Raw genomic sequence first — 27,470 nt, 5'->3', positions numbered from 1 at the left:
GCCAGCATCTCCTGGTAACTCATCAAGGAGCTTCATCAGAACTTCTTTGGAGACCTTGGTTTGTAGCCTGCCTGTGGGATCTGGATTTGTGTATCTCCACAGTCATGTGAGAGAATTTTATAAAATTCATACTATTTACAGATATCTCCTGTTGATTCTGTTTCCCTAGAAAACCCTGACTAATAAAGTACCTTAAATCCATCCTACTACTTTCTTCTCTCCTCCATGGTTTCTGATGAGAGGTTGACACTTAATCTTACCAAGTTTCTCTTGTATATGATACTTTGCTTTTCTCTTGCTGCTTTCAGAATCCTCTATCTCTGGTATTTGTCATTTTGAATAGTAGGTGTCTTGGTGTAGGTCTATTTGGATTTATTCTGTTTGTCCTTTGATATTGATGTTTATGTCCTTCATGATGTGTGGCAGTTTGGTATTGTTCATGAACCCCAAAAATAGATATTGGATTGTGTTTGTAAACTGGCATGTTCCTTTGGGCATATTAGACTATACTAAATTCAGAGGTTTCACTTTTACTTGATTAAATTATGATTAGGGTTTTGATTTGACCACATCAGTAGGGCAAAAATGACAAGGCAGAGGAGAGAGTTTGAGTTTTTGATGCTGCAGCCCCAGGAAGTAAATACTTAAGAAAACACAGACGAATAGAGACAGTTCTGTAGATACAGCAGAGGCCAAGGGAAGAGAATGAGACTAATAGCCTTCAGCTGCAGCTGAGCCCAGAGAGAAACAGTCCTGAGGAGAGATGAGACTTATCTTGCCTACAGCTGAGATCTAGAGAAGCTGGGACCACAGAGCCTTTGGAGGAAGAGGCTGATCCCTCTCAGAGACCTGCAGCCATCTTGCTCCAACACATGGCAACAGATTTTGATGAGGGAAGTAAAATACTTTATCGCCTTGTGACTGTAAGCTTCTACCCTAAATAAATAGCCTTTATAAATGCCAACAGATTTCTGGTACTTTGCATCAGCACCCCTTTGACTGACTAATGCGTAAGGGTTGGGAAGTTTTTGGTTATTATTTCCTCAAATATTATTTCTGCCCCTTTTCTGTCTTCTTCTTCTGGGACACAAATCATGTGAATGTTTGTACATTTCGTGTTGTCATTCAGTTCCCTGAGACTCTGTTCCATTTTTTCCATTCTCTTCTCTTTCTGTCCTCCCATTTTTTTCTAGCTCAGATGTTCTTTCTTTGAAATCACTAAGTCTGTCTTCAAGAAATTCAAATCTTGTCTTTTGTGCCTCTAATATATTTTTAATCTTATCCATTGTGTCTTTCATTTCCATAAGGTCTGTTACTTTTCTTTGCAGGCTTTCAAATAGTTTTTTATGCTCTCCCAATGTCTTCTTAATATCTTTTATTTCTATAGTCATATTTTCTTAAAATTCTTTGAAGTGATGTAGGTGAGTTATGTGATTATCACTGATTAATTGTATTTAATTCTGTATTACTTCAGGATATTTGGTTTGTTCTTCTGGCCAGGCCATCTCTTCCTGTTTCCTAGTATGGCTTGTAATTTTTTATTGATGTCTGAGCATCTGAATATATTGGTCTATTTATTCTGATGACTAATTTCTCTTTCTTGCCTATTTTTTTTCAGCTCCTCTTTGATATTTGGCTCAATTTATTTTCATCTTTAAAATTTCCCAGCTTAAGTTTCCAAATTGGGCCACGGAATCACTAGTGGGGTACAGATTGTCTCCCAGAGGTTAGATACAGAGAGTACCAGCAGTCTTTGTCCATGCAATTTCCAGGCAGGCCAACAGATGGCGCTAGTCAGTGCACATTTCCATGGAGATGTTTCAGTCTTGACTTTCCTGTGTTTCTGTGTTGAATCTCCAGATCAGAGATTCAAAGCAGGCTCTGCTGGTCAAATTCACTGAAGAAAAGCACCCTGTATTAGTCAGCTAAAGGGGTACTGTGGGCTAACATAAGGTTTGTCTCTCTCCAAGGGGCTCCTTTCTTTCTGGGCTTTCTTAGCTGTTTAGGTCTTTCATCTCTTCTACGAATGGCTTGGCTCTTTCCTCAGGGCTCCAGCATCCAAAACTTAACTCTCTGTGTTCTCCTTCTCCGTATATTTACTTCCCTGTCTTTGATTAAGCATCCATTTATATAGCCCACAAAGGGGTGTGGGGACTCAAACTGAGTCATTCTAATGATGTGGTCAAATAAAAGCCCTAATCTTGATTTAATAAAGTAAAAATGAAGCCTCTGAATCTAATACAATCTAATATGCCCAAAGGAACAGACCAATTTACAAACATAATCAATATTTCTTTTTGAAATTCATAAATAATATAAAAAATTACCACACACTCCAACCTCCCCTTCCTTTTCCCTTGAAACAGCTGAAGAGAGGAAAATCTCTGCTCCACTCTCAGTCAGCTGCAGTGAGCCAGGTGTTTTACCCCAGCTTAATTTCTTGGGGATTGGGGAGGGTAGCCCTCCCCCACCATCAAGGAGATTTGGTAACTCAGGTTTGTCATTTTGGCTTTTTTGTCTCTCTGTCCCTTGCCCTCCTGGGAGTAGTGTAGTGCTGTCATAGTCTGCTGGCTTCCAGAACAGTTCCCTTGGACAGCTCCCTTGGCTCTTTCTCCATTGTTTTTGTGAGAACATTCAGCTCTGCCTATTATCCATTGCCATCTTCCCACAATCCTCCTATCCTACAGATTTTGGCTGATATTTTCATTTGTGTCAAGATAATTTACTGTTTTATATTGCAATTTCTTTTTTGATCAACTGATTATTTAAGAATGTGTTGTTTAATCTCCATATATTTCTGATTTTTCCCTTTTTCTGTCCATTATTGAGTTCCAGATTCATTCTGTTTTCATCAATGTAAGTGCATTGTATAATTTCAGCCTTTTAAAATTTATTGTAATCTGTCTTGTGACCCACCATGTGGTCTATCCTCAGAAGGATCCATGAATGCTTGAAAAGAAAACTGCTATTTTGGGGTATAATGTTCTATAAATGCCTGTTAGGTCTAGTTCATTTATTATATTATTCAAGCTCTCTGTTTTCTTATTCACCCCCTGCCAAATGTTCTGTCCAATGCTGAGAGTGGTGAATTGAAGTCACCAACAATTATTGTAGAGGCATCTATTTCTCCCTTCAGTTTTGGTAGCATGTGCCTCCTGTATCTTGGAGCACCCAGGTTAGGTGCGTACATATTTATTATAGTTTTTTCTTCTTGATGAATTCCCTTTTTATTAATATATGATGACCTTCTTCTCTCTTATAACAGTTTGCACTTAAAATCTATTTTGTCTGGAATTAGTATTGATATTCCAGATCTTTTTTGATTACTATTTGCTTGGAATATCATTTTCGAACCTTTCACTTTCATCCTTGTTGTGTCCTCACATTTGAGGTGAGTCTCTTGTGGACAGCAAATAGATGGCCCATGTTTTTTTTTTTTTTTTTTTTTTAATTTTTTTATTTTTTATTGACTTTGTAATAATATTACATTAAAAATATATATGTGAGGTCCCATTCAACCCCCCCCACCCCCCCTCTCCCACCCCCCCAACAACACTCGTTCCCATCATCATGACACATCCATTGGATTTGGTAAGTACATCTTTGGGCACCTCTGCACCTCATATACATTGGTTCACATCATGGCCCATATTCTCCTCTATTCCATCAAGTGGGCCCTGTGAGGATTTACAATGTCCGGTGATTACCTCTGAAGCACCATCCAGGGCAGCTCCATGTCCCGAAGACGCCTCCACCTCTCATTTCTTCCTGCCTTTCCCCATACCCTTTGTCCATTATGTCCACTTTTCCCAATCCAATGCCACCTCTTCTATGTGGACATTGGATTGGTTGTGTCCATTGCACCTCTATGTCAAGAGGAGGGTCAGATTCCACCTGGATGCTGAATGCAATCCTCCCATTTTCAGTTGTAATCACTCTAGGCTCCATGGTGTGGTGGTTGTCCTTCTTCAACTCCATCTTAGCTGAGTGTGGTAAGTCCAATAAATCAGATTGTAGGTGCTGGAGTCTGTTGAGGCTCAGGATCTGGCTATCACATTGTCAGTCCAGAGATTCAAATCCCCTAAATATATCTTAAACCCCAACATTAACTGCACCTCCAGCACATTAGCATGAAAGTCTTATGAAGGGAGATCCCATCTGAGTCCAGATTCATCACACATAAACACCATTTCCAAAGAGGGGCCATCTGCCCTGGTAGTTAACCCCATCGGCCATGACCATAACTCCCATGGGTCTCTTTAGCCCTCAAAGGAACCAATATCTGGGGGTTGTATCTGCTTTATCTGTCTCTCTGACTCTGCTCAGTTGTGCATGAGGGCAAACCTTCTGCCAGCCTCCAGACTCTTTTTTAGAAACTCGTAGCCATATAAACTCATTTCTCCTTTCCATTTCCCCCTTACTTTAGGTCAAACAGCATTTTAAAGTCATGGTATTTTATGTAGACATGGATATTCTGCTGATCCGCATTGAACCTTCCGTATAAGGTCATTTTCCAGTTGCATCATCAGTTGGTAGTTGATAGTGGTCCCTCGTTGCCAGGGAGGCTCATCCCCGGGTGTCATGTCCCGCGCTGGGGGGAAGGCATTGCATTTACATGCTGAGTTTGGCTTCGAGACTGGCCACATTTGAGTAACATGAAGGCTGACAGAAGGAAATTCCCAGGCACAAAGTTGCTCTAGGCCTTGTTCTTATTTTGGGTTTATCAGCTCACAAGCATAGTCATTAGCATCTGGGGCTCACTGTTGAACCCTCACTCCCTCCCGGTCCCCACCACTGTACCTGGGAGACTGTCGCTGCTCCCCTAGGGACCACGACAGAGCACCACTGATGGCCCATGTTTTTTATCCATTCTTTCAATCTGTGTCTTTTGATTGGGGAATTCAATCCATTCATATTCAATGTTATTACTGTAAAGACATTACTTACTTTGTCTATCTTCTCCTTTGACTTTTCATAGTTTTATCTTACTAGTTAGTGTCTGTCATTTTGCCCTTTACGTTATGCTTATTAATAATATTCATTTCTACACTCCTTTCCAAGTCTTTCACCCTTGTTTTTTCCTTTCAGGCTGTAGCACTCCCTATAGTATCTCTTGTAAGTCTGCTCTTTTGGTAACATGCTCTCTTAGTTTTTGTTTGTCTATGAAGACTTTAAACTCACCTTCATTTTTGAAGGACAGTTTTGCTGGGTAAAGAATTCTTGGCTGACAGTTTTTCTCTTTTCAGCACCTTAAATACATCATGACTTTCTTCTTGCCTCCATGATTTCTGATGAGACATCAGCACTTAGTCTTATTGAGGTACCTTGTAAGCAATGCATTGTTTTTTCTCTTTTTTCATTCTGATTATTAGGTGTCTTAGAGTAGGTTTATTCAGGTTTATTCTGTATGGGGTGTGTTGTTCTTCTTGGATATTGATATTTATGCCTTTCATAAAGATTGGGAAGTTTTTGGTCATTATTTATTCAGATATTCTTACTGCCCCTTTTACATTCCCTTCTCCTTCTGGGACACTGATAATGTGTGTGTTTGTGTGTGTCATGTTGTCATTCAATTCCATGAAACCCTGTTCCATTTTTTCCCATTCTTTTCTCATTCTGTTCCCCTGTCTTTTCATGTTCACATGCTCAGTCCTCAAAGTCACTAATTCTGTCTTCCACCAATCCAAATCTGCTGTTATATGCTTCTAATGTATTTTTAATTTCATCCATTGTGTCATTCATTCCCATAAGCTCTGTTAGTTTTCTTTGCAGGCTTTCCAATTGTTCTCTATGCTTACCCAGTGTCTTCTTAAAATCCTTTATCTCTTTAGTCAATTTTCCTTCAACTTCTTGAATTCATTTAGGATATTTATGTGATTATCATTAATTAGTTGTCTTCAATCCTATGTCTCATCAGGATTTTTGGTTCATTTCTTTGACTGGGCCATTTCTTTCTGTTTCTTAGTGTGGCTTGCAATTTTTTTTCAGATGTCTAGGCTTCTGAATATGTTGGTGAATTTACTCTGATAGTCAGTTTCTGTCTCTTACATAGTGGTTTTGTTTCACAGCTCTTCTTTGATTTTTGTTCCACTTATTCTAAGTCTTTAAAATTGCCCAGCTTAAGTTATCGAAATAGGGTCAGGAACTCAATAATGGGGTGCAAATCCACTCTAAGGAAGCTGGGACAAGAGACTCCTAAAAGTGTTTATTCGCCTTGCTGTTTCCCTGCCATTCAGAAGGTGATACTTATTGGTGAATCTTTCCAGGAGGTGTTTCTTTCAACCTCCACTTGCCCATGATTCTGGTCTGGCCAGAGCTGAGATTTAAATTTGGCTCCATTGGCCAAAATCACTGAAGAGAAACCACTCTCCTCCCTCTGTGGCATCTTCCCTCTTCCCAGGGAGGAAGATACCTGTCCTCTTTCAGTTGGCTGCAGTGAACCATGGGTTTTATTGACTATCATGGAGGTGGGGGATAGGTGTCATTCCTGGCTGAGGGGGTTTGTTACTCACATTTTTCTTTTTGGCTTCCTTATCTCTCTGTCCCTCACCCTCTTGGAGGATGCTCAGTAGTCTTCTGATCTACAGAACTCCAAAATAGCTTCCTCTGAAAGCTTTTTGCCCTTCCTCCATTGTTTTTGTGAAAGAGGTGAACTCTGCCTACCTATTCCAATGCCATCTTTCTGGAGGTAATTTTTTTTATTTTTTAAATTTTATAATTTTTTTTAATTTTTAATTTTTAAAGAAGCTTTATATTACATAAATGTTACATAGAAAATATAGGGGGGAACAGATGTAGCCAAAGCAGTTGAGCTCCTACTTCCCATATGGGAGGTCTGTTCCCGGTGCCTCCTGAACAAAGAACAAACAAGCAAAAATAAGTGAAAAAACCAACTCAGGGAAGCTGATTTGGCTCAGTTGTTGAGTGCCAGCTTCATACAGGTCCCAGGTTCAATTCCTGGCCTGTGGTACCTCAAAAAAAAAAATAGGATATTCCCATATATCCCACTCCTTCTCCCACCCACACTTTCCCCATTAACAACAACTTTCACTAGTGTGGTACATTTGTTATAATTGATGAACACATATTGAAGCTTGGTTACTAACCATGGACTAGAGTTTACATTGTAGTTTGCACTTTGCCCTGCACAATTTTATAGGTTTTGACAAAATGTATAATGGCCTGTATCTGTCATTTCAATGCCATGCAGGACAATTCCATTGTATGGCGATTAAACAACATAAGCATGGTCATTAATATCAAGGGCCTGGCATAAAGGTCTGTCCTCCTTTGCTAGGCACTGCCCAGGTACTCAGGGGATTTTAGTCACTCTATTTTAGAGAATGTAGCAAGACTCCCAAGGATGGGAATTCAATATTCTTTTGGTTATTGTGTGGGTCTCCATCCACAGAGATGATGCTTCATGCCCACTTGAACAATTGTTCAGAGCAAAATGTAAACCATAGTGTAAACCAGTGACTATGGTTAGTAGCAATGCTTCAGTGTTTGTACGTCAATTGTAAAAAATGTATCATACACGTGTAAAATGTTATTAATAGGGAAAATTGAGAGAGTGGGAGGGGTTGGCTATATGGGAATCTCCTATATTTTCAGTGACTTTTCTGTAACCTAAAGCTTCTTTGAAGATAAAGTGAGAAAACTAAGATGCTAGGGGAATATATGGAAGAAATTATCACTGTATGTAAAAGATAGCATACCTTATGGTGATGAAAGAATGCAAAAATATTTTTATTTTATTGTTTTATTATTTTTAATTTTGTATTTTATTTGTTATTTTTATTATTAATATTTATTTTCTTATTATTTTTGTTTTTTGTGACTTTGTTTTTGGAGAGGTTTTGCATCACAGAGGGGCCATAACTGTGGCAGGGGAGGATCACTGGTGGTGGTGATGGGAGTATGTATGGGGAAGGGAGCACCTAGAGCATGCCTTGTTCTTCTTTTTAGAGATATTTTTGGCAATAGGGGACCTTATCCTTCCAGATAAATTTGATAATTGGCTTTTCTAATTCTACAGAGAAGGATATTGGAATTTTTATTGGATTATGTTAAATATGTAGATCAGTTTGGGTAGAAGTGACATCTTAATGATATTTAGTCTTCCAACCCATGGATATGGAATATTCTTCCTTTTATTTAGATCATCTTTGGTTTCTTTTAGCAATGTTTTATAGTTTTCTGAATACAGGTCCTTTTTGTCCTTGGTTAAATTTATTCCTAAATATTTGATTCTTTTAATCGCTATTGTAAATGGAATTTAAACTTCATCTTCAGATTCCTCATCAGTAGTGTATAGAAATACTATTGATTTTTGTGTATTAATCTTGTATCCTGCCACTTTGCTGTAATTGTCTATAAGTTCTAATAGTTTTGTTATGGATTTTTTGGGATTTTCTAGGTATAGGATCATAACAATTAGCAAAAATTTTACTTCTTCCTTTCCTATGTGGTAACTTTTATTTCTTTATCTAACCTAGTTGCTCTAGCTAGATCTTCTAGCACCATGTTGAATTACAGTGGACAGAATGGGCATCCTTGTCTCATTCTGAATCTGAGTGGGAAAACTCTCAGTCTTTCCCCATTGAGTACAGTGTTAACTGTGGGTTTTTCATATATGCATTTTATCATATTGAGAAAGTTTCCCTCTATTCCTATCGTTCAGAGTGGCTTTTTAAAAAAATTATTGAAGTATATCATTCATAAACATACATAAACAATAAATGTATCATAATAGTTTTGAACTCACAAAACAAACATACATAGCATCATAAAGGACTCTAGTACATCACCCTACCACCAATACTTTCAATTTTTGTTAAATATTTTTAACTAATGATTGAAGAGCATTGTCAAAATATTACTACAAACCAAAGTATTTTTCCCCCCAACCCATCCTGGTATTATTCTCTTTATATGATTTATATATGAACATACATAAAAAATAAGTGTATAGTAAAAGTTGTGAACTTACAAAGCAAACATGCATAACATCATACAGGGATCCCATACATCAATCCTCCATCAACACCTTGCATTGCCATGAGATGTTTGTTACAAATTATGAAAGAATATTGTCAAAATCTTAACTTATTATAGTCCTTATCTTACATTTGGTATATTTCCCCCCCCCAGAACACCCTAAATTATTTTTTAAAAATATATTTTTATAACAGAAGTTGTAAACTTATAAAACAATCTTGCACATGTGCAGAATACCCAAACAATACTCCTCTATCAACACAACACACTGTGGTGGAACATTTGTTACAGATAATATAATATCATCTGATTGTTCTCATGTCCACAGTGTACATTTGGCACATATTTTTTCCATACTCATATTCCATCCTCCATTATCAACACAGTACATCTTTGGCATAGATGCAAGAATATTATATTATTACTGCTAACCACAATCCAGAGGTCACTCCAATTGTATTTTACCCATGCTTCTCCACATTCCCACCACCCTGCAAAAATGATGTAAATTTGCTCTAGCTCACAAAGGACACTCTTGCATCTGTACCATCAACCACAATTCTCATCCACCTCTTGGTTTACTGTGCTGTTCAGTTCCTAGGTTATTCTCTAGCATTCTGTCAACTGGCATTCACATACCCAGACTACCATTTTCAGCCACATCCCCATTTATAAACTAGCTGTCACTCACTATTTGTTACTATCCACTCTATACATTTCCACACTTTTACAGTAAAGCTAATTAAAACTTCTACATACATTAAACATCAGTAGTCTATCTCAGTCCTCCTCTTATCTCCTTTAAGAATCCACCACCTACCACCAGGACTTGAAGATACTTTCCTACAATTTCTTTGTCATTTGACATTCTGATTAGTGTGTGTTTTGGAGTTGGTCTATTTGGATTTTTTTCAGATGGGAGTAGGTTGTGCTTCTTGGACATGGATATCTACATCCTTCAATAAGGTTGGGAGATTTTCTACCATTATTTCTTCAAATTTTCCTTGTGCCCCTTTTCCCTTTTCTTCTCCTTCTAAGAAACATGGTATGTATGTATGCACATCTTTTGCTGTCATTTACTTCCCTGCTTATTCAATTTTTTCAATTCTTTTCTTCATCTGTTCTTTTGTATGTTCACTTTCAGAGACCATTTCTTCAACCCTTCCTTCTGCCTCTTCAAATCTGCTATTATATGATTCCCATGTTTTAAAAATTTTATTTATTGTGCCTTTCATTCCCATAAGATCTGCTATTTTCCGATGTATGCTTTCAAATTCTTCTTTGTGCTCATCCAATGTCTTTTTAATATCCTTAATCTCTTTAGCCATCTCATTGAATTTATTAAGGAGATTTGTTTGGACATCTATGATTACTTGTCTCAAGTCCTTTATGTCATCCGGAGGCTTATCTTTTTCCTTTAAGTGGACCCTAGCTTCCTCTTTCTTGGTGTGGATTGTAATTTTTTGTTGGTATTTTGGCATCTGGCTTACTTGAGCATTTATTCTGGGTGCAGTTTTTCTCTTTAGTTTTGGAATTCTTGCCCTTTTTCCCTTGCTGGTTGTGCAGTAGGAGCCAAGGATGTAGATGGTGCTATGAGTTGTGGTAGCTCCAGCTGCCCTCATTATCCCAGGGTCCAGTGAAACTTCTCCCAAGTTTCTTCTTTGCCAAGGGTGGGGACAGAGTAACAGCTGTGTGGATGAATCCAAGTTGTGCAGGCCTAAACTGTAGTTGCCCAGAGAGACTGATGAAGCTTCATGCCCCTTTCTGCCCTGCCTGGGGCAGGGATGGAGCTGCAGGTGTTGGAATCAATCTATTCAGTGCGGGTCCAAGATGACTGCAGTTGCCCTGGTAGACTTCCAATTATTCAGTCTGTGCCAGCCAAAGGCACCTGCAGTTACCTACATAGGCAGATGCAGGACCTGCCAGCCTCCTCCCTGCCAGAGGTGGGGCTGAAGCCTAGGCTAGGAATGCAGGATGATCTGGGTGAAAGAAACTGGTTCCTACCATCACTGATTTTCAGTCAGTCTGGCTTTTCCTCAGGCTGGGGGTGGAGTCCAAATGGAGGCCACCAGCATCTTTCTGACTTGGACAGGTTTATACTTTAGCTGCTCTTAGGGTTACACTTTAGCCAGCCAAATTTACTAATCATTAACTGAAATTGGTGGTCAACTGTGTCCTCCTATTTTTGGGAAGTGGAGCTTCCAATTCCAGCCACAGAATAGCTCCTAGGGTGGTTTGCACTGCCATAGTAGGATAATCACTGGCCTCTGCAGCTTGGCCGGTAATTTCCCCGAGAGGCTGGCACAGGTCCCCCCAGCTTCCTCTTGCTGGAGGTGGGGTTGTGGCTTAGGCTACAGCTGCAATTTGATCTGGATGGAAAGAAGCTGGTCCCCACCAGCACTGTGATTTTCAGCCTGCCCTGCTTCCCCTCTTGTCAGTCATGAAGTTAAGATGGTGGCTACAGGCCTCTTTCTGTCTTGGACAGGCTCAAACTTTAGCTGTTCTTAGGGTTATACTTTAGCTCACCAAATTTACTCATCAGTAGCTGAAGTTGATGCCCAACCATCTCTTCCTCCCCCCATTTTTGGGAAGTGGAGCTTTCAATTCCAGCCACGAAACAGCTCCTGAGGAGGCTTGTGCCTCCAGTGGAGGATGGGCACCAGCCTCCAGGGTGTGGAGCGGTCCACTTATGAGTCTTCTCTTCTGATGGGCAGGCTCCTCCTTTTATTCCTTCAAGGATGTGGCAGGATACTCTTCTGGTCTCCTGGAGTCTCCAAACAGGAGCTTCAGCTAGTTCCAGATATCTCTGGGTGTTCACTAACTACTCTGTAGCAGGAGCTGACTCTAGGGGCTCCCTACTCTGCCACCATCTTGCTTGTTGTCTCACAGTGTTTTTTAAAGAAAGGATGTTGTATTTTGTCAATTGCCTTTTCTGCATCTATTGAAATGATCATGTGATTTTTCTTCTCCCATTTATTAATATGGTGTGTTACACTAATTGATTTTCTTATGTTAAATCACCCTTGCATACCTGGTATAAAGCCCACTTGATTGTGATGTATAATTTTTAAAATGTGTTTTGGATTCAGTTAGCAAGTATTTTGTTGAAGATTTTTGCATCTATATTCATTAAAGAAATTGGTCTGTAATAGTCTTTTTTCATAATATCTTTATTTGGCATTGGTATTAGAATGAGGTTGGCTACACAGAATGAGTTTGGTAGCATTCCTTCCTATTTGATTTTTTGGAAGAGTTTGAGCAAGATTGGTATTAGATTTTCTTTAAATGATTGGTAACATTCACCTGTGAATCCATCTGGCTCTGGACTTCTCATTTTGGGGAGGTTTTTGATGACTGTCAGTTTCCTGTGATTGGTTTGTTGAGGTTTTCTATTTCTTCTGTGGTCAGTGTGGTTTGTTTGTGTGTTTCCAGAAATTTGTCTATTTCATTAATGTTTTCTAGTTTGTTGATATACAGTTGTTCATAATATCCTCTTATGATCTCTTTTATTTCTGCTTGGTCAGTGCTAATGTCACCCTTTTCATCTCTGATTTTATTTATTTGCATCTTTTCTCTATTTTTCCTTTGATAATCTAGTTAAGGATTTACCAGTTTTGTTGATCTCAAAGAACCAACTTTTATTTCTGTTGATTTTCTCTATTGTTTTTTATTTCCCATTTCATTTATTTCTGCTCTAATTTTTGTTATTTCTTTTCTTCTGCTTGCTTTGGGATTTTTTTTTTCTCTTCTTTTTCTAGTTTCTCCAGGTGTGCAGTTAAATATTTTATTCTACCTCTTTCTTCTTTTTTTCATATAAGCATTGAAGGGTATAAATTCCCCTCTCAGCACTGCCTTTGCTGTATCCCACAAGTTTTGGAATGGTGTGTTCTCATTTTCAATTGTCTTGAGGTATTTACTGATTTCTCTAACAATTTCTTCTTTGATCCATTAATTAGTAAAAGTGTATTGTTTTAAAAAATAAGTGTATTGTTAAATCGCCATACATTTGTATGAATTTTCCTTTTTTCTACAGACTGTTATTAATTTCTAACTTTATTCCATTATGATCAGAGAAAGTGCTTTCTTTTTCTCCCCAAATTTCTCTGGCTATAACTTCTAATGCAATGATGAATAACACTGGGTGATATCTGGCATACTTTATATGTTGCCACCCTCTATGAAAATTTTCATTTCATTTATTGTGGTCTTCAGCTCCAGTAGTTTTGTTTGATTCCTTTTAAAAATCTCTCCCTCTTAACTGAGATTCTCTTATTGTTCTTTCCTTGTTTTACTCATATCCTTTAGTTATTTCTCCATATTTTCCTCTATCTCCTTGAGCATATTGTGGATCATTTAAAAGTCTGTCTGCTATGTCCAAAGTCTGGTCCTCTTCATTGATGGTTTTTGGATTTTTATCTTGCTTCTTTGGATTGGTTATCTTTATTGGTTTTTTTTTTCATCTTGTAATCCTTTGTTTCACACTGTACATTTTAGTATTTTGAAGTGTTAACTCTAGGATTTAGCATCTCATCTGTCCCTTACGTTTCTATCTACCTAGCGAGATGAATGAGATTTCCTTGCACTCCAGGAGCTAACAAAAAAACAAACAAAGAAAAAAATGAAGAGAAAATATGATTCACCATCTTTACAAGTTGGCCCTGCTTTGGTCGGTAGTCTTCTTTGGAGCTTAGCTCTCCTATCTAGATCAGCCAATGTGGATGTGAAATATAGTGTATTTTCTGTCTTCTGTGAAGACTGATTTATGTCTTGAGTTTGTTCTTAGTCATGGCATTTGGAATTGCCAGTTAACAGGAATTTGCATGGCTCCTGTATGCACTTTGACATAGACTTTCATCTCTTCCTGGGTGCTTTATTGTGTTACTCAATGCAGGTAGTCCTTTGCTCCAGGTTGCTTCGACTTAATTATTTCCTTCACAGTTTTTGGCTGTTTTGAAGCTGCTTCTCTGCCTTCAGGACAAATTCTAGGAGGGAGAGCCTGAGACCAGATTCCTAGTCAATATTTCTGGCTTCTATCTGATAGATTGGCACTGGCATACAGGCATCCTAGTATGAGTATAGGGTTACCCTGCACCCTCTGTAACAGGACTCTGAATCCATAATGGGAGTCCAGGCTGACTCCACACCATGATGGGTAGAGGACACGAGGGGCTAGCAAGGGCACCATGGGCCTAGCCTACTATTTTTTTAAGCTGCTTTTTCTTGATTTTGAACTTGCCCAGTTACTACAACCCTTTAATTGTTTTCCAGAAGTTTGAGAAGGATAGCTTTGCCAGTTTTTGCTAGTCGTTCAGAGATTCTTTGGGGGCATGCACCCTGGAGCATATTATGTCACCATCTTGGTTGACCAGACTCTATATTGTGCATAAAATTTGATACTTACTACTTCTTTCCCTCAGCATTTTGAAAATAATTTTCCATTGTCTTTGGCTTATATTTTTGCTAATGATATTTCTGTTTCCAGCTCAATTGTTATTATTTTGTAGGTAATATGTCATTTTGGGCCACTTTTAGATTTTTCTTTCTTTTTGGTCTAGGCATTGATTTGTTCTTCTTTATTCTGCCCAGAACTTGGAGTACACATTTAATCTAAGGACATATGTCTTTCTTCAATTCTGTAAGGTTCTCATATTATTTCTTCATTTCTCTTTTTCTGAAACTCTTGCTCATGTGTACTAATTCTCTCACTTCTACTATTACTCTCTTCATTCCAGTCTAGATTTTATCCCAATTTTTTTCTATTTCTCTGATAGTCCTTTTTTCATTTGCAAGATTTCTAATAAATTTTTTTTGATAAGCACCTTTTTTCTTTTCTGTGGTTTTATTTGTTGTTATAGTTTGGTGGTTGTTGTTGGTTTGTTCATCTTTTTTTTTTAAAGATTTATATTTTTCTCCCCTTCCCTGCGCCCCCCCAGTTGTCTGCTTTCTGTGTCCATTCGTTGTGTGTTCTTCTGTGTCTGATTGTATGCTTGTCAACGGCACCTGGAATTTACGTCTCATTTTGTTGCGTCATCTTGCTTCATCAGCTCTCCGTGTGTGCAGCACCCCTTCTAGGCAGGCTGTACTTTTTTTTCACACTGGGCGGCTCTCCTTACAGGGTATACTCCTTGCACATAGGGCTTCCCTACATGGGGGACACCCCTGTGTGGCACGGCACTCCTTGCGTGCATCAGCACTGCACGTGGGCCTGCTCATCACACAGGTCAGGAGGCTCTGGGTTTGCTTTATCCATTGGGCCAAATCTGCTCCCCAGGTTCATTTATCTTTCTGACTATACTAGATATACACACTTGAAAGTCATTGTTAGACTGTTTTATGACATTGATTTCATTTGGAGTGAGTTTATTTTATGGCTTTATTTTGGTTCTCTGTTAGCATTAGATTTCTTTGTGATTTGGAATTTGAGTTACAAGCTCATCTGCTCTCTTCCTTTGTGCGTTCCTCTTCTGCACAGAGGTTGTTCAGTTGCTTCCACTCAGGCTCGATGGGCCCCAGCTAGAATAAGGTTTGTTTGTTTATTTATTTATGGGGTACCAGGGATTGAATTGAGGACCTCGTACATGGGAAGGAGGTGCCCAACCACTGAGTTACATCCCCTCCCCAATGAGAGTTGGTTTTGTTTTTTAGGAGGTACCAGGGATCGAACCTGGGACCTTGTACATGGGAAGCAGGCACTCACCCACTTGAGCTACATCTGCTCCTCTGCAACAAGGTTTTATAATTGCATAGTTTTGCTGGTGGTATTGGCCATCAGATCTGCTCACAGAGCCTGAAGGTAGCTTGGCTCTTCTCACCCTGCTAGAGCCCTGGCTTACTAAGAGCTGAAGCTTGAGTCTGCATCAAGCAGCAATTTTTTAAGGAGCAGCAGAGAGCCACACTCAAGCTTTTGACTTCAAGCAGTGAACTTGGTTCTAGATATCCATTTGGAGTAGAACAGTTTTATTCTCCCTTATCTTAAAGTAGCAAGCTTGGTGACCATCCCTGAAGTCCAGTAGGCTGTGGTTTTAGTTGGCATCCCTCCAACATCAGTCATTGGATTTTTATTTCTTTTTGAATGATGGGGAAGTTTGTCTTGCTTTTGAACCTGGATACATATTCCTGTGGGGTTTTTTCAATCATTTTTTTTGTGCATTTGTTTGTTTATCTTTCTCATCTAGTCATAATAAATTTTTGAAGGACAATGGTTAACTTTGGATTTCAAACTTACTAAGCCATTCTGATGAGAAACACTTGCCTCCATTTTTTCACCTTTATCATGAATGCCATAAAATTACAGTATAGATTGTAAAGTAACATCTTAAAAAAATCCACAATAATGCTTTATTTGCCCTGAGATTTGAGAATTAAGGGTTAATTGATGTTACTGTTATATTGCACAGTGGTTAAGAGCCTGGATTCTGGCACTCACCAGGACCATGATCTTGGACAGGCAGTGTACTCTGTGCTTCAATATACTTGTCTGTAGTATGGAATAATATGTTGTATGTATATATATTGTAAAGAGTCATTGAGGAGATTACATGAGATAATATATTTGTAGGCCTTGCATAGTACCTCACATGGTAATTAATTATATAGATATATAGTTCAAGTTATAGCTAAAGTTATAATAGCCAGGATTTATGATTTGAAAAAAAATTTTTAAACAGTGGTATGGAGGGACATTTGTTTTAGTACATAATGTAATGTTATAGGTGCTAGAATGTTCTCAAACAATTCTTTTGAAATGCCATTATTAGAGGTGTTTTAATTGGGCTAATATACTCCTTTTTACACCAGATATTCCTGTGGTAAAGTTATGCATGCCTCTGGCGATATGGGTCAGTTTGGTTAAGTTGCTTTTCTTGTTTGCTGACTGAAGAGAAAAAGCAATGAAGGTTTTATTTGGGCAGAGGCTGCTTACTACTTCACCCAGGATGGGCACATGGGTCTGTGTGGGTATGCTACATTGAATTATGTACCCTGGGAAGGACATTTTCTTAATCTTAATCCGTGTTCCTGTGGTTGTGAACCCATTTACAAATAGGGACTTTTGAAAAAGTTATTTTTAGTTAAGGTGTAACCCAACTGAATTAGGTTGGGCCTTCAACTGTATTCTTGGAGCCCTTTATAGCAGAAGAAATTTGGACTCAGGGAGTCATAGAGAGACACAGGGATGAGCCATGAGCTGAAGTCAGTGAAAATTGGAAGTCTGTGGAAACCAGAAGTCTGAGAAAACCAAAAGAGCAGGCACAAGGAGGGAGAGATCACCATGTGATGGGAAGCAGAGATCTAAGCCAAGGAACCCCAACAATTGTAGCAAGCCAGCACTAGAACATTATAGGCCTTAGGGAGAAAGCGTTGCCTTGCTGATGCATCAGTTTTGGACTTCTGGTTTTCCAAACTATGAGCTAATAAATGGGTGCTGTTTAAGCCAACTTGACAATTTAAAGCATTTGTGGACCCCAGAAAATCCTGTTCTTAAAATGAATCCATTCCTGTACCTGTAAACCTATTGTAGGTGGGACCTTTTGATTGGATTCCATTAAGGGGACCTTTCTTTTGATTAGATCACTGCAGTATAGCATGACCCAGGGTGTGTCTTAACTCTCTTACTGTAGTCCTTTATAAATGGAGGAATAAAAATCTGCAGACACAGAAAGAAGTCCGCAGAGACAGGGAGGAACCCAGAAGCTGAGAGAGAAGGCCCTGGGTGTCAGAAGCTGAGAGGAAACCACGTTAGCCAGAAGCTGAAAGCAATGAGGACTGGAGGAGAGGGGAGAGATAAATTCTGCTGCATGCCTGGTCACCCACAGCTGCAGCTTGGGGAAAAGGATCTTCTGATGATGCCTTGATTTGGATACTTTCATGACCTCAGAACTGTAAGCTTTTAGCCTAATAAATTCCCATTGTAAAAGCCAATCCATTTCTGGTATATTGCAGCTTTTAGCAAACTGAAACACAAATCCATTTTGTGGTATTTGTCATAGCATCCTGGCAAACTAAGATAGAGGTACATGGTGGTGGGGTTTCTAGGCAACTGATAAATATTGCAAGAATATAGATGAACAGAAAGTTCAGGGATCGATGAGTGCAGCATGTATCATTTAGCTATAGTGAAACTACACTGTGGTGACAACTCCAAAATCTCAGTGACTTACAATAATAAAGGTTGATTTTGCTCATGCTATGTGCTTTTTCCCCAGACTCAGGCTATAGGAAAATCCCCCATTTGGGACATTTAGTATTTCGCAGACAAAGGAAAGGAGAACATGTTAGAACCATGTCATGGTTCTTGGAGCTTCTGTTTGGGAATGGCACACCTCACTTCCTCCTGTATTTGGTTGGTCAAAGCAAGGCATGTGCCCAAGCTTAAATATAATAGAATCCTCCACAGCATATGGTGTTAAGGTGTGTGATAACTGTATAAATGAGCCTTGCAGGTCCACTTTTTGACCATGAAGCATCACATCCTTTATTGTCTTCTTTAATACCATGCTCTTACCATATTTAACAAGAGATACTCAAATGTGTCAAAATACTTTTGGCTAATATTGGAAAAATATAAGGAAATAAACTCAGTAGAGATAAAGCATATCATCAGTTTGGGAAGCGGATGTAGCTCAAGTGGTTGAGTGCCTGTTCCTCACGTATGATGGTCCCAGGTTTGATCCCTGGTACCACCTAAAACAAACAAAAATCAAACAACAACAAAAAAAAAACCCAACTCTCATTGGGGAGAAAATGTAGCTTAGTGGTTGAGTGCCTACTTGCCATGTATGAGGTCCTGGTTTCATTACCTGGTATCTCCTAAAATATATGTATATAGGCATCATCTAGCTTTAACTTACAACATGGGAAGTGTTTACTGACCTCCTTCCCACATATAACATGATGAAAAGTAGCAAATTGTCCTGGTCTGTCCCTGATCAGTTTCTAGTGTTGAGGAATTCTTTTGGGACTTTTGAAGGGTAAAGACCATGTTCATTGCCACAAAAAATGTCTGCCCCTTTGCTTCCCAACGTCAGTGCCTTCTTGACGGCCATTCCTTTCAGACTGACAGCCTCTCAAGGCAAACCCATTAGGAATGTTCCTCTCACTGATGGGGAATTTACTGATTAGTCTAACTAGCTGTGCCTCTCTGCTTTTCTTCTCTCAAGTTAGATGTAGACACTTGAACTCGAGATTCATTTATGATGAATTTACTTCTACATTCTAAACATTATAGATGTGTCGTAGTCTAAACAAGTAATCAAAGTAGTTATAACTGTGTTGGTTCAACAGTCATTTTACATACTTGTTTCCATTCTGGCACTCTTTAGTCTATTGTAGAAATATTTGCCAGTGGATTTATTTGTGTGTATGTGTGTTAGTATATACTAGATTTTGTTCAATAAAGATATTGTAAAAGGAAATGAGGAGCTACGCACTATTATCTCTTTGTAGGAAATGTAAGAAAATACCTAATATACACAGATCATTTAAAGTTATACTCAATTGACATTCTCAGTCATATTTGCCACAAATTTAATTTTTTAGTCACTCTACCTACAGAATCTTAAAGGGTCTTGGTGCTTAAAGCAAAAGATGCCTCTATTTTGAACACTTGGGGTTTAAAAATCTAATTTACCCCCAAATCCCTTCTGCATTTTAAAAATTGTGTCTAAATTTTCAATGCAGTCAGAGTGACTAGTAGACAAAACATATCCACAAACCATCAAGGGACTTTCATAAGCAATTGGGATTACTCCAAAATATGCTGCAGATTAGTATCAACTATCATATTTGAATTTGTATTCTAGAGCTAAGAGCAATTTGTAGCATATTATAAATCATGACTCCACCACAATTTCAAAATGCTCCTGTCTGTGGCATGAACTAAATATGCTGCTGCTATAGTAGCAATATTGGAAATTGCCCAGAGATATCCCACAAAACTGAATGACAGGAGAAAATTTCATAATCACTTTATAAACACAACCCTTCAGTATAGTCCAATCTCCTTCAGCCCGAGAAAATTTTAGATGAGTTTGGATTGAGAATACTAACTGGAACCTGATATGCTTGGCTTTCTGGCACAGTATATAAATTTTTCCAGGGCTGTATTTCTATCCCAGAAAGCTACAGAAAGTTTACTTATATTTTCCCCCCCAAATTGAAACTAGATTCCCAAGAGTACAAGCCAAATCCACAGAGAAAACCCTAAAATTGCAAACTCTATAGGTAGGAATTGACCCTAATGATGACTTTTATTATTTAAAGATAATAAAAATTTCGAATGATCTGTGGAACAGTAAAATCTTTAGTTTAGTAGGAAAGGGAAGTGTTTTTTGGACTGTGCTATAAGAAAGCCATTGGAGACAATAGAATCTTGATAGATAGCTACTCTAACATTTGCAAAAAGCATTAACAGTATATCACACTTCACTGCCAGCTTCAAACCCATAATATTATTCACAAATTATGTATTTAAGTTTGGGGAGCAGGAGACATTTTTGTAATGCTAATATTAAGACATCCCCTCTAGAGAGGTTCTATAGAACCTCTGCCTACATTTTTCATATTCACCCTACTGCTTGACCATGTGATGATTTTGTAAGTGTTGCCTGGCTACACCAATCCCTATTTGCTGCAGTATTATCTGCCAGTTTTTAGAAGGGTTACTTCCAACAACTAGACTATAATTTATGTAATTTATATGAGGAAGTTTCTAAACCATTAAAAATACTTTTAGCTATAAGTCAATTCAATCTGAGGAAAGGGAAAAGAGTCACTTTGAATAATAAGTGGATAATAAGACCAGGAAATTAAAATTGAATATCATGCAGAAAACATGGGCATGGGGATTCTTATTTAAGATATATCTTTACTCTTGTTATTGTGATTCACAAATGATATAAAATAAGTGCAGAATAGAAAACAATAAGTAAATTTATATCAAATACTTTTATAGAGACCAAAAAATTTTTAAGTATCCCAGAGGATGTAGAAGTAATTTATGATGAGATTGGAGTCTTTGATATCTCTATTAAGATGAATAAGAAAGAGGTATATGGTGGGGAAGTATTAGTAAGTTAGACATGTCTGGCAAAATGGTTTAAACTGAAAGCGTTAATTAAGGCACATGGACAATAATAATAACTGCAGCAGCAGCAACACAACAATGATGGTCATAATTAAAAGCAAAGGTGAGAGGAAAAAAGAAGTGAGGATGGGTCAAGGTCACTCTATGATAAGTTATGATTTTATCTAAGGAGTGATCAATAAAAGTAGACTTGACAACTGATTGAATTAGCACAGTTCATTTAATTAAAATCTTGGTTGTTGGACAATAAAGGATCAGATTAGGCCAGTAGGCACTAAAGCAGAAGCAAGAAAGTAGGGAGAGAAAGGCTGTCTCAGGGGAAGGAGCAGGGATGGAAGGAAATCATGAGGTCAGCTTTGTAAATTCCTGTTGGAAAGAAATGACACTGAAAATTGTGATCTTCAGATAATGCCAGAGATTCATTTCAGCTGCAGCCTTTTCTCTGCAGTCAACATTCGAGTCTTTGACAAGTGATAGAATTGATAGATTTGACTTACACTTTTCTGGGTTTACCTGTCTGTTCATCTGATGAAATTTGGAAAGAAGCAAGAAGTAAGTATCTATTTAATTGGAAATCAATGCATCAGCTTTCATTTATCTTCAGATAATTTACTGTTGTAATTAAGATTATTAACTTTGGAATTAAACAGACCCGGATATGAGCCTAAGCTCAGCTTCCTAACCTGTAAAATTGGGTCAAGAATGCCTACCTCATAGAGGAATGTGATGACTCAATGAGATGGTGTACATAAAATAGTAAGCACTATGCTTGACGCACAGTATGCATTTAGTAATACATATTATTATATTATATATATTACAATATCATACATATGCATTTAATAATACATATTATATATTAATATGTTATTATAGATTATAGCCTAAGATTCATTGGACATCTTAAACCACTTGAAGGAAAGAATTATTCTCATATTGAAAATACGATAAATAATAATTTCAAAATATACTCCTAAGAGAGATATATTCCTAGGAAGAAGTATTTAACATTATGCAATTTTCATATCCTGATGAAATTCAGATCAGAATTAATACATAATGAGAATTTTTTTTTATGAATAACTTCTGTTGTAGAGGATGTTGGCAAACAATATGTGTAGTGAATTTAAGAAGGCTTTTGTGTTCTCAATCATCCCATGCAACATTTAGTTAATGTGACAGGTTTCTATTTGCTTATCAGAAGAGACCATTTCAGAAGTCACCATGTTCTGCAGATTTCTTCTCAGTTTGTTTTATGTTCATTTAAGTGGTTGCTTTTTATAATTACTCTGTATCTGGCTAGATTTAGAAATATGGAAAGATCATACAATTTTGTTCTTCCCAGTTGCCCTCAGCTTTTAAACAAGCATGATTTTCTAAATGAATATCAGCTCTAAAGTAATCCTTTCTCAATAAAACAAATTAAGAAAAGAAAAATACTTTAGATGGAATTATTTAGGGATTAAAAATCCTTTCCAGGTAGTAAGTAATTAAGACTGGTCCTTCCTTTATTCCCCAAACAGAGGCTCAGAAGTTCCACTACTGAGTAGAAAGGAATAGTTTGTGTTAAACCTACATTCCTGCTGAGAGCAACTAAAAAAGATGTATAAAACTAAAAAAAAAATTGTATGTTTAAAGACATTAAAGAGATATAGAAGCAATGAGGACCACAAGGACTACAATTCTGAAGAGAAGGGTACCTCCTAGAGATGACTTAATAACCTTTTTTTTTTTTTTTTCCTGAGGGACTTTTCCAGTTCTGGACAGAGGTACTGGAATTTTTGGCTTGGCCCAAGTAAAAGGTTGATACTGGGGATCAAAGAAACCAATAGAGTTTTTCTCAGTTGCACAAGGCTGGAATGACAAAAATGACATACCTGAGGGACTTCAAAGACATGGTTGCTTTTTTCCTGGAGATAATTGAAAAATTCTGAAGGTATCTGTGAAGCTAAAAAATCTAAATTGAAAAACAGAGGGGAATTTCTCAGACCTCTTGGTCCTTGAGAAACTAACACTCATCAGACTCTCAGTTAAGAGCTGTGACGTTCCTTACTCTAGGAAGAGTGTTAAATTAGAAGTAGATTACTTTTAGCGAAACCACAATACAGCCTTACTCTCAACATAGTCCCTGATGGGATAAAGGAACCATCATACACTACACCCCCTATCCCCAGGATATTATGCTTAGCAGAGGGAAGGATGAAGTTTCTCTGGTGCAAGATAACATAATCTAAAGTCATGCCTGGTGTTCAAATAAGAATTACTAAGTATGCCAAGAAACATGATCATATAACCAAAATCCAAGAGAAAAAGCAAGGTGATCCAGATATTGCAGTTAAAAATCAATAGGCCTTGAAATAACTCAAATTATTGTGCTCTAGAAAGAGAAGAAACATGAATTAAAAAGTGGAAAATTTCAACAGAGAAGTGGAATCTAGAAAAAAGCAAATGGAAATTTCAGAAATAACATGTATAGTAGGTGAAATTAAGATCCCAAGGGATGGATTTAACATAGGTTATATGCAGAAAAAACAGAATTAATGAACTAGAAAACAGGTAAATAGAACCAGCAAGATGGTGGTGGAGTAAGGAGCCCCTAGAATCAGCTTCTGCTACAGGGCAGTTAGTAAATACCCAGAGCTCTCTGGAGCTAGCTGAAACACTGGTGTGGGGGCTTCAGGAGGTCAGAAGGGCATCCTGCAACGTCCTTGAAGGAATGGAAGGAGGTGGCTGCCCATCGCAAGAAGACTCGTAAGTAGAGCACTCTGTGCCTCGAAGGCTGGTGTCCATCCTCCAACTGGAGGAACAAGCCACCTCGGGAGCTGTTCTGTGGCTGGAATTGAAAGCTCCGCTTCCCAAACATGAGGGAGGAAGAGACAGTTGGGCACCAACTTCAGCTACTGATGAGTAAATTCAGCAGGCTAAAGTATAATACTGAGAACAGCTAAAGTTTGAGCCTGTCCAAGTCAGAAAGAGGCTGGTAGCCGCCATCTTAACTCCATGCTTGGCATGAGGGAAACAGGTTGGATTGAAAATCACAGTGCAGATGGGGACCGGCTTCTTTCCATCCAGATCAGATTGCAGCTCTAGCCTAAGCCACAACCCCACCTCCAGCAAGAAGAAGCTGGGGAGACCAGTGCCAACCTCTCTGGGAAATTACTGGCCAAGCTGCAGAGGCCAGTAATTGTCCTATTCTGGTGGCACAAGCTGCCCCAGGAGTTGTTCTGTGGCTGAAATTGGAAGCTGCCATTCCCAAAAACAGGAGAAGAGGAGACAGTTGGCTGCTGATTTCAATTTCAATTCAGATGGCTAAGGAATAACCCTAGGAACAACTGGGGTGTGAATCTGTCCAAGTTGGAAAGAGGCTGGTGGTCTCCATTTGGGCTTGGCCCCCAGTGTGAAGGGAAGCCAGGACCAAAAATCATAGTGACAGTAAGAACTGGTTTTTTTCCCACCCAGATCAGCCTGCAGCCCTAGCCTAGTCCTCAGCCCCACCTCTGGCAGAGAAGAGGCTGGTGAGGCCTGTACCAGCCTATCCAGGTAACTATGTCAGTACTAATTGGAAGTCTACTGGGGCAACTGCAGTCATTTTGGACTCGCACTGCATAGATTGCTGCCTGTACCTGAAGCTCCATCCCTGCCCCAGGCAGGGGAGAAACGGGTGTGAAGCTTCATCAGTCTCTCTGGGCAACTATAGTCTAGGCCTCTACAACTTAGATTATTCCACACAGCTGTGACTCTGTCCCTACCTCTGGCAGAGGAGAAAGTTGGGAGAAGATTCATCAGTCCCTGGGACAATGAGGGTAGCTTGAGCCTCCACAGCTTATAGCATCAACTAAATGCTTGGCTCCTACTGCACAACCAGCAAGGGAGAAACTAAAGAGAACAACTGCACCTAGAATACTCTAGTAAGCCAGATGCCAAGACACCAACAAAAAATTACAATCCACACCAAGAAACAGGAAGCTATGGCCCAGTTAAAGGAGCAAGATAAGCATCCAGATAACATAAAGAACTTGAGACAACTAATTATAGATGTTCAAACATATCTTCTTAATAAATTCAATGAGATAGCTAAAGAGATTAAGGATATTAAGACACTGAATGGGCACAAAGAAGAATTTGAAAGCATACATAGAAAAATAGCAGATCTTATGGGAATGAAAGGAGCAATAAATGAAACTTTAAAAAAAAATTGGAATCATATAAATAGCAGGTTTGAGGAGGCAGAAGAAAGGATTGATGAACTTGAAGAAATGACACCTGAAAGTGAACATACAAAAGAACAGATGAAGAAAAGAATGGAAAAAAATGAACAAGGTCTCAAAACTAAATGACAGCAAGTGATGTGCAAACATACATGTCATGGGTGTCCCAGAAGGAGAAGAGAAAGGAAAAAAAGAGGCAGAAGGAATATTTCAAGAAATAGTGGTAGAAAATTTCCCAGCCCTATTGAGGGATGTAGATATCCATGTCCAAGAAGTACAACATACTCACATCTGAAAAAATCTGAATAGAGCAACTCTGAGACACATACTAATCAGAATGTCAAATGCCAAAGACAAAGAGAATTCTGAGAACAGCAAGAGAAGCAATGCATAACACATACAGTGTGCCTAATAAGATTAAGTGCTGATTTCTCACCACAAACCATGGAGGCAAGAAGACAGTTAAGAAACTACAAGAGAAAAACTTTCAGCCAAGAATTTTATATCCAGCAAGACTGTCTTTCAAAAATGAGGGTGAGATTAGAATATTCACAGATACATAGAAACTGAGAGAATTTCTAAGCCAGAGACCAGATTTTCAGGAAATACTAAAGGTGTGTTAGTGCCTGAAAAGAAAATACAGGAGAGCGGGGCCTGGAAGAGAGTCTAGAAATGAAGATTATATTGATAAAAGTAACTAAAAGTGTCAAAAGAGTAGTGAAAATAAAATATGACAAATAAAACTCAAATAGGAATGGAATTAACCAACAATGTAAAGCACTAGTATTCAGAAAACTGCAACCAAATGTTAAAAGAAATTTAAAAAGGCCTGAATAACTGGAAGAACATTCCATGCTCATGGATTGGAAGACTAAATATCATATAGATGTCAATTCTACTCAAATTTATATACACATTCAATGCAATCCCAATAAAAATTCCACCAGCATTGGAAAAAAACAATTGAAAACACGATTATCAAATTTATTTGGCAGGGTAAGGGGTCCTGAATAGCAAGAAACATCATAAAAAGGAAAAGTGAACCCTCATCTCTGGACTTTACATTGTATTACCTAGCTATAGTGGTAAAAACAGCATGGTACTGGCATAAAGACAGACACATAGACCAATGGAACCAAATTGATGGTTCAGAAACAGACCCTCACATGTATGGTCAAGTGATTTTTGACTAGCCTGTCAAAACCACGCAGCTCAGGGAGAACAGTCTATTCAGCAAAATGGTGCTGAAAAAACTGGATAGCCATAGCTGAAAGAAGGAAAGAGGACCCCTATCACACATTTTATCCAAAAGTTAACTCAAAATGGATCAAAAATTTAAAAATAAAAGCAAGAACCATAAAACTTCTAGAAGAAATTGTGGGAAAATATCTTCAAGACCTGGTAGTGGATTCTTAAAGGAGATAAGAAAAGGACTGAGATGGACTAATGATGTTTAATGTATGTAGAAATTTTAATTGGCTTTACTGTAAAAGTGTGGAAATGTATAGAATGGATTGTAACAAATAGTGAGTAATAGTTTATAAATGGGGATGTGGCTGAAAATGGTAGTCTAGGTAAGTAAGTAAATGCCAATTGACAGAATGCTAGAGAGTAATATAGGAACTGAATAGCACAGTAAACAAAGAAGTGGATGAGAATTGTGGTTGCTGGTACAGATGCAAGAGTATCCTTCTAGAGCAAATGTACATCACTACTGCAGGGTGCTGTGAATGCATGGGAAAAATACAACTGGAGTGACTTCTGGACTGTGGTTAGCAGTAATAATATAATATTCTTGTATCTATGCCAAAGATGTACTATGTTGATAATGAGGTAGTATGGAAAATGTGAGCCAAATGTACACTATGGACATGGTAACAATCAGATAATACCTTATCTGTAACAAGTGTTCCACCACAGTGTGGTGTGTTGATAGAGGTGTGCTGTTTGGAAATTCTGCACACGTGCATGATTGTTTAATAAGTTTACAACTTCTGTCATAAAAAATATATTTAAAAAATAATAATAGGGTGGTTGGGGGAAAAACACACCAAATTTAAGATAAGGACTATAATTAGTAGTAAGATTTTGACAATATTCTTTCATAATTTGTAACAAACATCTCATGGTAATTCAAGGTGTTGGTGGAGGGTTGATGTATGGGACTGCTGTACGATGTT

The 27,470-nt window shown here is 38.2% G+C and overlaps 1 protein-coding gene across 3 annotated transcripts in view; it reads left to right on the top strand.

Annotated features, from left to right (window-relative positions):
- The window catches only part of ZNF521 (zinc finger protein 521), a 936,466-nt gene that overhangs the window by 163,970 nt on the left and 745,026 nt on the right, over positions 1 to 27,470 (top strand). The gene's annotated exons all lie outside the window — the stretch shown is intronic.

Source organism: Dasypus novemcinctus, chromosome 16 (assembly GCF_030445035.2).
Source record: "Dasypus novemcinctus isolate mDasNov1 chromosome 16, mDasNov1.1.hap2, whole genome shotgun sequence".
NCBI lineage: Eukaryota > Metazoa > Chordata > Mammalia > Cingulata > Dasypodidae > Dasypus > Dasypus novemcinctus.
This window is presented reverse-complemented; position numbering and strand designations above follow the sequence as displayed.